This window comes from Amblyomma americanum, chromosome 1 (genome assembly GCF_052857255.1).
Source record: "Amblyomma americanum isolate KBUSLIRL-KWMA chromosome 1, ASM5285725v1, whole genome shotgun sequence".
NCBI classification, from domain to species: domain Eukaryota; kingdom Metazoa; phylum Arthropoda; class Arachnida; order Ixodida; family Ixodidae; genus Amblyomma; species Amblyomma americanum.
The window spans coordinates 101,745,695-101,760,803 of record NC_135497.1 but is presented as its reverse complement, the minus strand read 5'-3'; the positions used below and the strand labels follow the sequence as shown (position 1 = coordinate 101,760,803).

General features: G+C 51.1%; 1 pseudogene; it reads right to left on the bottom strand.

The window, feature by feature from the left end:
* Positions 1-15,109, bottom strand: part of LOC144112896 (tubulin beta-4B chain-like) — a 40,171-nt pseudogene that overhangs the window by 14,893 nt on the left and 10,169 nt on the right.

Here is a 15,109-nt window from a genome sequence, read left to right as displayed (position 1 = left end):
GCAGATAATGGACAATTGGCTGCAGCCATCGCAATCTGCCACCCACCAGCGATACAAAATAACTCAGCAAAGTTAAAACAAATCTCAGACGACGGCTAAGGTCGCGCTCATGATGTGCTAGTGGTCGTTAAAGCATAAACGTGAAGGCATCCCTCTTAAAACACGCAATTCGTTGCGAGCCGGATCCGAACAATGTGACACAGAAGCCGCGACTAGGTATAAAGCAACTGCGGCTACAAGCAGCCGCGACTTGTTCACAACTCGGTGCTTACGCCCACAGCCTGAAATGAGGTTTTTGAACACGGTGCTACCGATCCGACGTGAATTTGCGAATAAAACTCACTGCAACATACTCTAAAACAAAAACAATCCAGCATGGGCTTGAGCGGCGAAATTACAGACGCTTGAAGAGGTGACTTACCTTCGCACCGATCTGGTTTCCACATTGGCCTACCTGGATTTGGACAATTTCACGCATCGTGAAATATGGCCTCTGGTTTCTCTCAGAAGGGCTTCCACCCAACTGTCCCGGTATTTGTATTACCCTTCGCTGGAACACGTCTCTCTCGACCGTGCTCCTATTCGTACGAGGGACAGCTCAGCAGCGGCTAAGAAAATGTCGCGGCTTATTGCGGTCAAGTTAGACTCGGCTGCGAGTTCAGATGGAAAGACTTAAGCTCACGCGACTGATCCGACGTCAAGGTTATGCCTAGTGGAATAGGAACTATTTCTTTTTCCGAAATCGCGAGGTCCTCACATGTGGCCGCACGGGCGAACGCGGTAGACGTCACCTGCATGCTTCATGTCTTTCCTTGTCTTCCTTTTCTTCGTGCTTTAAATTACTCGCTCCAGAAAGAGCCGATAGTGGCGCTGATTCTCCAGATTCTTTTTTTTTCTACTGTTGCTTCAGTTCACCGATGCACCGCGTTCAATTTTAGAACTAGGACTTCTTATTTGCCTGGTGCACCTGTCTTCAAGCTTCGACTTCTTGTTTTTTTTTTCTGGAGCAGAAAATACTTTGGTCGAGTATATAGAGCTTACCAAGTTTGTTTTAATTAACATGTTACAACCTTGGAGCGCTAATTCTACCACCCTTAAGTGTTTTTCAGTTTTCACTGAGCAGATATGACTCAGGCTACAAAAACTGTGCTTCCACCGATCCCCAATTCAGCTTCCCTGCAAGCGCTCCCTTGTAGAAGCGCACATTGCTCTAGTCTTCACGCCCCACATGTTATTTAAGTTCAAGTACTGCGTGGTCCTTTAAAAGGGCAGATGTGTAATACCCTTTCTGCGCCCTTTAGTGTGGGACGTCTGTTAATACGATAACTGGTACAGCACTCTCTCCTCAATGACCCTTTTGCCGTGAACCAGAATCAGCAGAGCGTTCTTGGCTGTTTTGCTGCCTCTTATCCTTCTTGAGAATTAGGGCGTTAAAAGAGCAGGTGCTTCCTCTTGTGGCACATTCCAGCGGGCGAACAGGAGCAGACGTGTCGAGCAGGGAAGCACTAAAGCAGTAGCACGCCGGGGGAAGGAGTGCTTGGGGCACTGGAACGGTCACTGCGCTGCTAGAGCTGTATGCCACTTCACGACGCTCGCTTTCAAACTATTCTCTCCATGCGTGCTAGCTAACATGACTGGCAATCATTGTTTCAAGATTATTCATTGCTGCAGTGGCAATCATCCTCGTGCGTTTCGACAACTCCATCGTCTTCTCGATATTTGCCAGAAGGGATCCTGAACTGAAGTCCGAATTCAGAATGAAATTAAAGCTATATTCAGGCTTTCTTAACAAACGTGGCGGCCTTTCGGGAATGTGCAATGAAAGCAAAATAATGCCCGCGAACGCCGGATGCGCGATAAAGTCCGCTTCCACCTGGCGCCAACTGCGCGTCCGAAGTGGCAGATGTGGGCTTTCAGCTGCTACTGGCACCTGTGGTCAATCCGCTCTGCCCATGCTTCGTATGACATGGCGGTTTGTTTTCAACTAGTGGATCCCGGGAGAAGGAACAGAAAGGCGCGCATGCGCAGAACGAATTAACAGAAATAAAAGCACGGAGCAGCACGGATTGCTCACGGCCTGGATCGGCGCAGCGGAACTGCGCATGCCCTACCCCCGCATGAAAGTGCTCCCACTTCCGTTCGCCCACTGTCATGCTCCATTGGCCTCAGTTAGAGCATTCTAGTTCTTCTACCATCTGGCACCGCCATTCTCAGGCACAGCTCCATCTTACAAATTTTTCTCATCGGGATCACATCGGTTCTCTTGCTAAAGCCTGCGATAATCCCGCATCTCGGTTCAATACATTTAACACAATACCTTGCTTGTATTACGTCAACCTAGCTATGCTCAACTGCTCGTTTTTGTATCTTCCTTCTAATTCTTGTTGACTAATTCGTGTCCTGCTAATTAACCAACTAGCACTTTCCATTTTTGGCCGATTATGGAGAACACCAGTGAGCGGTCCATACAGGCAGAGCATCTTAGCAGTTATTTTACCAGACGTGTATAAGGTGTTCCATATGTCACTCCCGGTTAGCGCTGCTTAACAATGGATCATGGAACGCTCCAGTAACGCTATTGAATCCTCGGACGTCAAAAAGTTGGAGCTCGCCTAGATAACCAGCGATACACAGCACGTCCAAAAACAAGCGCGGTGTGCATGCGTTTGTATGTTGCCAAGTTAGTTTACAGGCCAAAGATGGGACTTCAAAATAGTTTGCTGTAATTTACAGATCCCCAATATCCAGGTGCATAGGAGAGAACCACTTAAGAGCGTTCGTAGCATCGACAATCTGAGCGCGAATTGAAATGGTAGGAAGGGTTTTTGCCGGTAATGTCACAAGAGTCAACGGTCACAAAGGCAAGCTCAAATTAAGGCGATGAGGATACGTCGGAAAAACTCGCCTACTGCCAGTTACCTCGCAGGATTTTGCAAATACACTTGCAAGGAAGCCTCCGCGATTGCGTAAGTGTATATCCAGGCGAAGGATTCACAGATGCGCGCAAGGTGAAGCCTAGTGAGACGTTCCGCTTACTCAATCAGGATCAACGTTACTTGCGCTGTACGAACGACCGAGGGTCGACGTAAAGTAAAGACACGACTATACAGTATGGACCGCTAGCACTTCGCCATCGTGTGCCGTCCATCGGTATTCGATATTGCGCGAGTATCGTTACAGAAGGACCAATGAGTCCAAACAATATATTTTCCGAACCAGGAACTGATTTATTATCAGTAATCGAAGACTGCTGCTGGCTTCGCAAGGTTAATCGCTTGCACCCATTAGGAGCGATCTACCAAAATTCTGGCGATGGCGAAATAACTCAGTAAAAGAACACGTCATAATCGTGAACACATATTTAAATTTTGTGCGAAGAACGAGTCGCCGAAAACCCCCAACCTTCGTCTACCACTTCTTTAGGCTGAATCGTCTGGTTGCCCTTGGAGCAGAAACACTGCCAGGTTCATTCATTAACTTCGTAATAACAATAATAATCATTCATTCATACATTGCCGGTCCCAACTAAACTTGAGGCTGTTCATATGCTAGAAGTGGCTAATGCTCTCATTGGCTGGGCAGCGGGAACTGCTTCTGACTAGGACAATGATTGCAGGGGCGCTCTATGTTCTAGTAATACCTGTAGCTCTTTTTCTGGTTATGAGAGACGCTGTCATTTATTGTGTACTGGCTACTGGGACAATACTTTTATATATTTATATATTTATTTATTTAATTATTTTACCCTCTAGGCAAGGGGTGTTATGGAGAAAGGGAATGAAATGTAGCATATCGAACCACAAGAAAGCAGAAAGCACTTTTCCAACCCAGTTGAACGCCAACTGTTGCAGAGTTTCGAGTGACACTTCTGTAACCGTGATGCCATTTCTTCGTGGAGCTCCTAAATGCAAAGCGCGGCCTGCGAAACTCCGCCGGCGTTGTCGGCGGGCTGTAGCGCACTGCTCCCCCGCGCCTCGGTTTCGCCCGTGGTTTCGCAGTATGGCAGGCGGCGTTGGTGGCAATGATTTTACTTGTAAAAGGAGGACGAAGAGGGAGTTGCAGAAAGTGCCTTATTCATCGGGCACCTGCTGTTGTAGTTGTTAGCCTTTCAAAAGATGGCACATACACACACTGGGGGATCGGCCAAGAATCGGGAGGCAGAGGTGTCTATTCACCTGTACTCACTAAAAACAAAAGAAAAGCGAGGGAAAGCAACAGCGATGCATTCTACGTCATGAACAGATAAGGGATAAGAATTTTTATTTCTAAATAAATAAATAAATACATAACCAAATAATAATTATATATTAATAATAATCATAATAATAAGAATAAAAAAGAAGAGGGGATTAGAAAAACAATTTTTAAGTAAAAATGTAATAACTGATCGAAAAGAAAATTTTGTGAAACTTAGCAAGGCAGTCGATGAGATTCCAGCAGGAAGTTTTGAACAGCAGTACAAACAGATCTGTGGCTGAACCCAAATGTGATGGTGGCACCTTAACGATGGCAGGTGGAAATAAAAGAAGGTGACTAGAGTGACAGCCAGGAGGGCAAAAATGTAGGCAGTAGGAGGAGAGAAGACGGAAGACAGCAACGGAGGCCAATAGCATGTTCTGCACAGGAACGGGAAAACACACGCCCTGCTTGTTGTCGGGCCTCGTCAACTTTCCAGCGTCTTAGTTCTTTTCGACCACGCCGCCTCGTAGGTGGCGTTCCCCATTTTCAGTCACCAATCTCACAGTTTTCTGAATTGTCCTCAATTTCAATCATCGAACCTCAATTTATTTTTTTTGCTTATTTCAAAAACATTTTTCAGCATCTTTCAGTAACCACCGGTGTCTTGACCAATCCCCCGCAGTGAGTACGTGCCTTAACTTTTTGAGCAGAACAAAAGCCAGAGAGCAACAACAGCAGCAGCAAGGAGGGGGTGGGCAAGGAAAATAAGGAGACGTAATCGCAATCTTACGTGAATGTAGAAGGTGGATAGACTCTGCCCTGATCTGCAGACAGTTTGGACAGTGAGCTGTGTCGCCCCATCTGAGGTTGCAGAGCATTTGTGAGGTTGCTTGTTCCGTGTTCCATCTTCTCGTGTGCTTGTTCCGTGTTGAGTGACGGGGTAAAATGGTGCGGTTTTTCCCGATATTCTGCTAATGTTCAGCGATTTGCTCTTTGTATGTTGCGTCGTCTTCCGCTGACGTCGGTGGTGCATGAACGCGGGTATGAGAACGGGGCTGTCCCTGCTGGCTACAGCGTGCGACGCGCTGCTACAACCGGCGACCGTGCAAAACTTACCCGTGTTACCCTTCGTTGCATGCGGCGTGGGCTTCAATTCTCTGCGTAAGGTTGGCAGCAAACTTTTACGTGATGCGGGTGTGCAGATAAATTATTTCGGTGCATTCAAGCAAGCCTATCGCGCGAAAAGCCTGAACGTATGACAGCGTAGATAATGCATGAGCTCCAGTGCCAACGCTATAGACTTCTCATTCTCCAATGTCCCTCTGCGGGGATCACTACTCAGAGCCAGGGGTATGGGCATGGGTGAAAGGAGGGGGTTCCGAGAAAGGCAACAACGCGCAGGTTGAAGCCGCCACTTTGCAAAACGCTGCAGCCAGGACGACCGGCCGCTCTTTCCTTGCATATGACTGGTGCCGCCCATTTTTGCCGGCTCTCGGCGGCAACACTTCGCGAAGCGCTGCGTCCGCACCCCCCCCCCCCCCCTCCAGCTTCTCCCGTTTTGCCGTGTTTCTGCTAAGTATGTTCTAAGTATGACACTTACTGTACAACGCAGCAAAGTCGTGCATTATAGAACAAATTGCTTTTAGCAAGAACCGAGGGAGCGTGCTTGAATACGGACTACATTTATGCTACAAGACATGCCACTAGTTGCGGAGAGCTAATAGCCTGTAGCGACACATTGAAGTGCATTCTTGAACATAGCCGCCCAGCTCGGGGACCATGGATGCAGCCCAGCGCTGATATATGCCCTCTCTTCTTTCCGGCCATGGCTGCATGGAGCGTCTCAAGGAGTAACTGCAGTGGTTCTCAAGTTGCCTTTTATCCCCTCCCCCTCCCCCGCCCCGCTCGCTCTCTATGGCGAATTCCTCCTCCTTTCTGCGGTAACGTCACCACAGCGATCGACGCGTTCCCTAGTGGCGAAGAGGAAAACGGAAAGGCGAAGTGTGCGTAATTTGCTTAACATTGACAGGTAGAATAGTACGCTTTGTAATGAGCAAATGTTAATAGATACCATCGCAGTGAAGCTTCATTTAAAACTACAGTTAACAAATAATTGCTGCGGGCCGTAAAAGACGACGACCCCCGACCTCAGGTGCGGACGGCCACGTGGATGGTCGAGGAAGAGACGCCTTCTGCTTGACCCTCAACTCCGCCGGCACCACCGGCACCAGGAACGGCGCAGTCCTTCAACAGACGCAGCGGGTGAGCACTGCCTCTCCAGCGTCGCAGCGCCACATACAAAACACCGATGCTTCCTCGCGCCTTCAGCCCCGCCGTCTTCCCACTGGTGGTGGCGTGGAAGCGAAACTTTGCAATTGTCCAGGAGGAGCTTAGACGCCTGCACCTGGCTCAACTGCTCGCTCGTTCAGGACACTATGGGGCGGCAGACGTCGAAGTCATCTTTCCTCGGGGTCGGCGGAAGACGCTTTCGGGCAGACTTAGGGGTACCTGTGCGGCTGAGGTCAGTATCTTCGGCCGAGGAGTTCGGGCTGGCGTTGAACTCTTTGCCGATGTCGCCCTCATCATGTCTCTGGACTTCGTTGCGCCTACTGCTCGCATCAGTCGAGATTAGTGCATTTAGCAGGAGAGAGAAACAGCACGAAGCTAGGAAAAGAAAAGAAAATATGAAGTAATAAATTGGTTTTTCCATTAAGTAACGGGCAGCAAGTGTCTCACTTTTCTGAGCCGCAGCCGCGCCTTGACTGCAGTCTTGATAAAAGACAGGTCGAAAGAAACGAGAGAAAGAGGCGCCGTAGGTGAGGGCTTCGGATTAATTTAACCAACCGGAATTATTTAACAAGCATCGATGTCGCATAGCGCACGGGCGGCTTTTGTATTTCGCCTCCTTCGAAACGTGGCTTCTGCCGCCGGGGTTTGATACCGCGACGTATACAGCTGCTCAGCAGCCGAATCGGCAGCCACCGCTCCAGGTTCGAGCCAAACGGCCAGGAAAAAAAAATTCACCGTTCCAAAGCTACAAAATGAATGCCCATCTATGTAAAATATTAAGAGAATGTGTCCTAGTCGTAAAGCGAATCCCAGTGCGCGTAATGGAAAACGAAACTGTTTTGCCTTCTGCTAGTTTCGTTGCCCGCTTTCGGCTATTCGTCGCCGTACTCTCTCTCGCGCCGTCCGTGTCGCGTCTCGTCCCTTGCGCTGCGTCTGTCGCTGTCGGATGGGGGCACTTGACAGCCTCGTGCGCGCAGTCCGTGCGCCACGCCTCGTGGTGCGTTAATTCACACTCAGCAAGCAGGGGAGCGGGAGACGTTTCCAACAAGACGGACCGCCTGGAACCTCCGAGGAGAGCGGTCGCGTTTTTCCGAGCTCCCGCTGATCCGGCTCCCTGTCTCGGCGGCAATCGCTTCCCAGCATCCGGCCTGAGCGTTCGCGCGCGCGCGCTGTTTCCTGGATTAGCGCGCTGTGCCTACTTCGCCGCCTGCTGTGTCCGCGCTCGCTCGCGGTCGCTCCCCCGTACCATGGAGGTGCAGGTGCAGGGAGAGACCCCCCACCCCCGGGACTACGACCCAAGGGACTGGCCCCACGTCCTTAGTGTGTCTGCCCGATCCCAGGACTTCTGCACGTCAACAAGACCTGCTGCATGCCAGTCGCACCTGCAAGCCACGCGCGCAGCTGCGCAGCGTTCGCGGCAGCAGCCGCCGCTCCCGGCTGCTGACTACAAAATAATATTCCGGTCTCGAGGCGGGCTACAGCTGGACCTCCTTCCGCCCCGACTACTACGGGAAACGATCCTTCAAGCGGCGTCACAGCTTCAGGAGCGGACGCGTACCCGAATCAGGGTTCATCCTACAAATAACACGTGCACTATAAGTACGCCCCTAAAAGCTGACGCACTCGCGCTAGTTCGCATAACGCACATAAACTACCAAGCTAAGGACTTCGAAGTCGCACTCTATATAGCACCACCGGACGGAGCGGTACGCGGAGTCATCACAAATGCATACTGGGAGGAGACCCCGACAGCTCTCCTCCAGGACCTCGTTACCGGCAACGCGGAAGTCCCCATCGTGGACGTCCGTCGAATGGGGGCCACGCGTTCCATCCTAGTCACCTTCCGAGCTGGACCTGTGCCACGCGCCATTCTTTATGGAGGAGCCCTCCACAGGTGTACACCGTACCGAGGGCATATAGAAGCCTGCACGAACTGCCGCGTCCCAGGCCACCGAGCGGATGTGTGTGTCCACCCAAGATCGCATAAATGTCCCCGCTGCGGGAAATCCCATCCCAAAGAAGATGTGCCCTCATGTACCCCCAGCTGTATTCTCTGTGGAGGCGCACATTAGACCGGAACTGGGAACTGCAAAGCACGGGGCCGTAAACTGGCGTCCCCGAGGAACGCTCACTCTCCTACATCTAAATCGCGGCTGTCTCGCCGTGATCAGCAAAGCGCAGCAAACGGACGCAGCTCGACGGCTTCCCGGTCAAGTTCCAGAAACCGACAGAAGAGCAGCAAAAACTCCTCGCGTCTCGCTTGGGCAGACCGCGTTTCCGGCAACTCCGCCCGTCATCCCCCCGCCACCCCAGTCCTCCCAAGAAGATTCGAGAGACCAGGAACTCCGGGCCTTGCGCGACGAGGTAAGCAGTCTCTCCTCCCTTTTAAGCACCCCCACCCCTTCTCTGCCTACTCAACCCGCACCCCCTCTCGTTAACCCGACCTCCCCATCCGCAGACACTTCCAGCACCCCTCCTGCAAAGAAGCATCGAACCTCAGATGCCTCACCGCCTCCCATACCCCTAGAAATAGACGCTAAATTCGCTTCACTGGATGCCAAATTTGACCACAAACTAAAAGAGCTAGACACCCGCCTTGAGGCCAGATTCAATCACCTTGCCGCCACCCTCACCGAAAAACTTGAGCAGCGCATGCACGCTATGCTTACCAAGATGATGGAGTTCATGGAACATAGCCTAACCCATCGCTTCACCCAAATTCAGACCACCTACACTCCTCCCCCCCTACTTCCGCCAGCACAAACACCCTTTGCTGAACCACACACACCAATTGACACCCGTCTCACTCCCCTCCTTAACCCCCCTACTCTCCAATATGGTGGGGCGGAGCACTAATTCTCTCCCCATTTTAACCTGGAACTGCCGTGGTTTCCGGGCCAAGCGCGCACCTCTGCAACTTCTCATTCCCACCCTCACGCCTACTCCCCATATACTTCTTCTCCAGAAGACTGCACACCGGGCAACCCTCCCCAGCTACACAACTACACACTCAGACACCACTAGCGCACCCAGGGCGTCCACACTCATCCACCGCAGCCTCACCTATAAAACTCATCACATCACGTCTGAGACGCCCTGCGTGATCACTGAACTTATACATAACACACATACACTTGCTTCAATCTTTATAGCAATTATATACCACCCCCCGTCCCAGCCGATGGCCTCGCTAGAAACACTTCTGCGAGAGCTACACCTCCTAGCAGGGAAACATCCTCTACTAATCGGTGGGGACTTGAACAGTCAGCATACTGACTGGGGATACAGAACCACGACACATCGAGGTCGCAGGTTGTGGCTGCTCCTGCAGAACCTCCAACTGACTGTTCACAACACGTTTCAGAGGCCCACACGGATCGGCAACAGTGTCAGCATGGACACCAGTCCGGACCTGACGCTGAGCCTCTACATCCGCGGTGTTACCTGGAACAGAACTCAACATACAATGGGCAGTGATCATTACATTATACAAATCACTGTACCGTACAAGCCACCCCGTCACTCCTATACAACACATAAACTGGTTAACTGGGATGCAGTTCGCGCTGAACGCGCCACCCACTCAGACACTCCCATCACAGACATCTACGAATGGGTGCAATCACTCAAGCATGACGTTCACCACAACACGCAACACATTGAAACGACCACCGAAACCCCTACCCTGGACACACGCCTAGCCCACCTCTGGGAGGCTTATCAGAGCCTCCTGGAACGCTGGAAAGGCAATAAATACAACAAGACAGTTAAAAGGCGGCTGGCCGCGCTGCAGACACAAATCCAACAACACTCGTGGGAGCTCTGCCGGTCCAACTGGGGACAGATATGTGACGGCATCGCCGGAAACCTGTCCAGCAAACGCGCATGGCAACTCCTCCGACACCTCATCGACCCTACAAACACCAAATCATCAACACAACACCACGTTACACGCCTCCTACACCAACATATTGACGATCCCGAGGCCCTCATAAACACACTTCAGAATACATACACCTCTCCTGGTGCCCCCCCCCCCACTTCTACCCACCTACACAGGACCAGCCAATCCAACACTCGACACAGACATCACTGAGACGGAAGTAAGAGCGGCCCTCCTGACTCTCCGAACTAACTCCGCACCTGGTGCAGACCAGATCACAACCTCCATGCTGCGTAATCTGGACGACCAATCGATCACCCAGATTACGCAATACTTCAACCAGTGCTGGAGGGAGGGTATCCTCCCGCAGTCCTGGCGCCACGCGAAGGTAATATTCATACCCAAACCAAACAAAACACTTACACTTCAAAACCTTCGCCCCATTTCGCTAACCTCATGCCTCGGAAAGCTCTTCGAGCATGTTGTGTTAGCAAGACTCACAACGCACATGGCGGACAACAATCTATACCCGCATGGCATGGTGGGATTCCGCCCCCTCTATTCGCACAGGACGCCATGCTGCAACTCACACATGATATTTTCGACCCGCTTCTGCCTGGTCACACAAAGGCAGTCTTAGCTTTGGATCTCTCCAAAGCTTTTGATCGCATCGAACATCAGGCGATCATGACTGCGCTATCTCCATTGAATGTGGGTGCGCGCACGTACACCTACATTCAAGCATTCCTCACTGACCGCAAGGCTGAGATACATTTTGGCCCTCTCTCTTCCTCCTCCTACACGCTTCAGAGTATCGGAACCCCTCAAGGGTCCGTCCTCTCCCCCTTCCTTTTCAACATCACCCTCATCCCCCTCGCCCGAAAATTGGCAACTATTCCCCACCTTAAGCACACTCTTTATGCCGACGACATCACACTGTGGACCACCCACAGCAGTAATGGCGACATAGAGAACACCTTACAGGAAGCAGCCACCCTCACCCAAAATTATGTACAGAACATCGGACTGTCTTGTTCCCCAGAGAAGTCCGAACTGCTCCTCATCCGGCCTAAGAACCACCGCTCCCCCCGCTCCCCCATTGCCATCGAATTGAATGGGGACCCTGTACCGGAGGTTGAAACCCTCCGCGTATTGGGCCTGCATATCCAGAACGACGGCAAAAACACCACCACCCTCAAGAAACTCAAGCATGTTGCAGGCGCGATATCGCATTTCATCCGCAGAGTTTCGGGCCATCATAGAGGCATGAAGGAGCGCGACCTTTTTCGCCTCATTCATGCCTTTGTCCTCAGCCGTGTGCTCTACACTACCCCATACCTAGAACTATCCAAACACGACAAAAAATGCTTTGGATGCCTTGATCCGCAAGGCATTCAAAGTCGCACTTCATCTTCCCCTCAACACCCCCACAGACAGATTACTAGGCCTGGGCCTCCACAACACGATCAGGGAACTCGTGGAGACCCATCGACAGGCCCAATACATAAGGCTTACACAAACCTCCACAGGCCGGTATATCCTGCACTCCCTCGGAATCAGAATACCGGCCAACGACCCAACCCTCCTCCCCATTCCTCGATCCCTTCACCGAGAGCTGGTCATCAAGCCATTGCCAAAAAATATGCACCCTTCCCACCATGAGCAACGCCGCAGAGCCCGTGCGAAGGCACTCCACCGAGTATACGGCTCCGAGGCGGACGCCGTATGGGTGGACGCCGCCTGCACGGGTGACGAAGCAACCGCAGCCGTGGTAGACTCCTCTTCATCCGCCCTCCTCACACTACCTCTCCCCTGAGACACCGCCCCAGAGGCTGCAGAGGAAGCCGCCATCGCAATTGCCATCACCCGCACGGAAGCCCGGTACATTTTAACAGACTCAAAAACTGCAATTCTAAATTTTGCGCGAGGCCGAGTCCACGTCCCTGCTTTTCGCATACTGGACTCGCCCGATGCACCCCCACCCCGCCATGTAGAGCTTATATGGGTGCCTGCGCACTCCGGGAATCCCGGAAACGAGGCCGCCAACCTTTTAGCCCGCAGTTCTTTAAACCGGGCTCAGGTGGCCTCGGATCGGGGATTCGCGAGGGAGTGAATGCACTCGTTCAGCGAGATGACGCAGGCCTATAGAGCCTCACGCCAGCTCTATCCCCCGCCCCACCCCTCCCTAGATAACAAACACGCAACACTCTGGCGCAAACTAGACACACACACTCTCCTCACCCCTGACCCTAGCCCACTATCATCCCTCCTTCCCCACTCCTGCTTGCACCTTGTGCCCAGAACCCGTTGCCTCCTCCCTCCACATCCTCTCCCTCTGCCCGGCGCACCCTCCCCCGCGCGGCCTAGAGGACCTCAAGACCTGGGAGGACTGGGAGACCCTGCTGCACTCAGAAGACCCGGCCGTGCAGACCATCGCCACAGGCCGGGCTGCCAGTGTTATGGACCTTAGGGACATAAACACTTGAGTGAAGTGGGGTCGTGCGGGGACCCAGGGGCATGCCCCGTTTTCCTCTGGACAATAAAGTTTTTCTCTCTCTCTCTCCAACAAGACGCCTCCAAACGCCTCTCAGGAAAACATCCCGGAACTGGAGAAGAGCATCCTGATTCATTTAGGGCCACCTCAAGGCTACATGGGAGTTTAAAAAAAACGAAAGTTACTGCCAATATGACCTAGTGCTTAGGGCCAAGTTTGCAAACTTGTCAGCGGGATATGCAGGGACAGTGCTAGTGAGGAGGCACTAGATGGGCTTCGTGACAGCACAAACAAAGCGAGCAAAGGAAGGGTGAGCCTAAGAGTGCTTAGCCAAGGTTTCGTCGAGAGGCATTGTCTTCCCCTGACAACTCTTCTCATGGAAACTTTGGCTAAGAACCATGAGACTAACCCCTCCCTTGTTCATTTTGTATTATGAGGGACAGGTACTTTTAATACGGTATAAAATAGGGACTCTCGTTTTCTGGAAAAACCGGATTTTAACTGTTTCTTGCACCCCGAGTAGATTTCTTAAGTATCAGATTAAACCTGATTTCTACCCGAAAATAAGCCTTCTACGGAACGTATAGTTGCCCTTTGGACAAAGCTGAATACACCGCAAGGGAACTTAGCGGACACGTTGTGCGAACATCCAGAGGAATGATTTCAGTACAGTGATCATTTCAACCTTTTTTTACGCTTTTTATTCATGGCGTTGCTTATCTGAGGCTATGCCCGAACAGTGCCTTTCATAAGCGAGAAGCAAAAGCACAGGCAATGACTTACCAGACGTCTACTTGGCATCACTGTATCGTGCGCTACAAACGTTAACGGCATCCTGTTACAAGGTTCTTCTGCGTTTAAACTGATCGCATATACGTTGAATGTACTACAGGGGACAAAATTCCGGTTGGCGAGTTATAGAAATACCATTCGTTGTAGCTCTACCTAGCTAAGAAGTCGCCTGATATTGTATGCAGCTGTTAAAGGCCTAAAGGCTCCTTCCTCTCTTCACAATATCAGGCGCCTGGGTAGCGAGGGGGAGCTAGAATAAACGTTTTTCCTAGACCTCGTGTCCTGTAAAATTTTGTCCCATTCTACAAACAATGGCAGGCCTGTGTTTCCCGGACGCAGAACTGCCGTGCTACAGTTGATAACGTACGCAGCAAAATATTTAAAACGAAGCAGGAAAAAAGAAATACCTGATTTAATAGGTGGTTGGAGTGCAACCCGCCATTACCTTATTATTTTTTTTCAAAACAATGTATAAAAATGGGGCATTTTATGTCCGGCACAAAGACAAGGGCTGAAACCAGATTGTCTGCTGCCTCAAAAAATGACCTGATAAAAACCGAACTGTGGAATCTTTTGCTGAACAATCCTTTCTGTACCCGAATCACAGCTCACAAAATATCGCCCGGTTATGCCCCCCCCCCAATTTTGGAAAAAAATAAATCCAGAAAATAAATGGCCCTAGACGCAACACAGCCTTCAAAGCATTTCCTTGCTCTTCAGTGTCATTACAAAAGTTAAATATTTGAATTATATAAAAAGACAAATGTGCAGTATATATATGGTTCAGGCTTACACAGCTATGAGACAGGAGAAAAAGCGGAAATAACGGTTAGCAGAGGTAGCAGTTGGGGTATGCAAGAAAAATGAGAACATGAAAACAACGAAAACCTCTTTTGTACACCAGAAGAGAAAAGAAGCAGGTAACGTATGTCATACTTTGAGCAGACGCGCAACCCGAGGCCGCCGCTTTTCAAAAAGCTGCCGCCGACAGGCGGCCAGAATCGGAGTCAAAGGCGCATGCGCAGTAAGCCCGACCGGCTCGCCGCTCTTTCCTTGCATATGACTGGTGCCGCCATTGTTGCCGGCTCTCGGAGCCCACGCTTTGCCATCGTCCTTCCAAGTATGACGCCTACTGTACAACGAGCAAAGTCTGCATTCTAATGCAAATTACTTTTTCGCAAAAACCTGGGAAGCGTGCTCGAATACGGACTAGATTTATGCTAAGAGACATACACTATAGTTGCGGAGGGGGCATAGCCTGTGGCCAAACATTTCTTTTGGCTAGAATAGCCTGGATGCGACACCTCGTTGCAGTCGCCGCAGTCGTTACGTGTATTCGCACTATGGCGTGTTGTGAAGGCTCCGCGACCTGTTTTGGCTACTATTGCGAGTGAAATTTGCTGGATTAAAGGCACAGCGCTTTTTTGCATTCGGTCATTGGCGTGTGCACTCCCAAGCTGTCAGGACGAGCA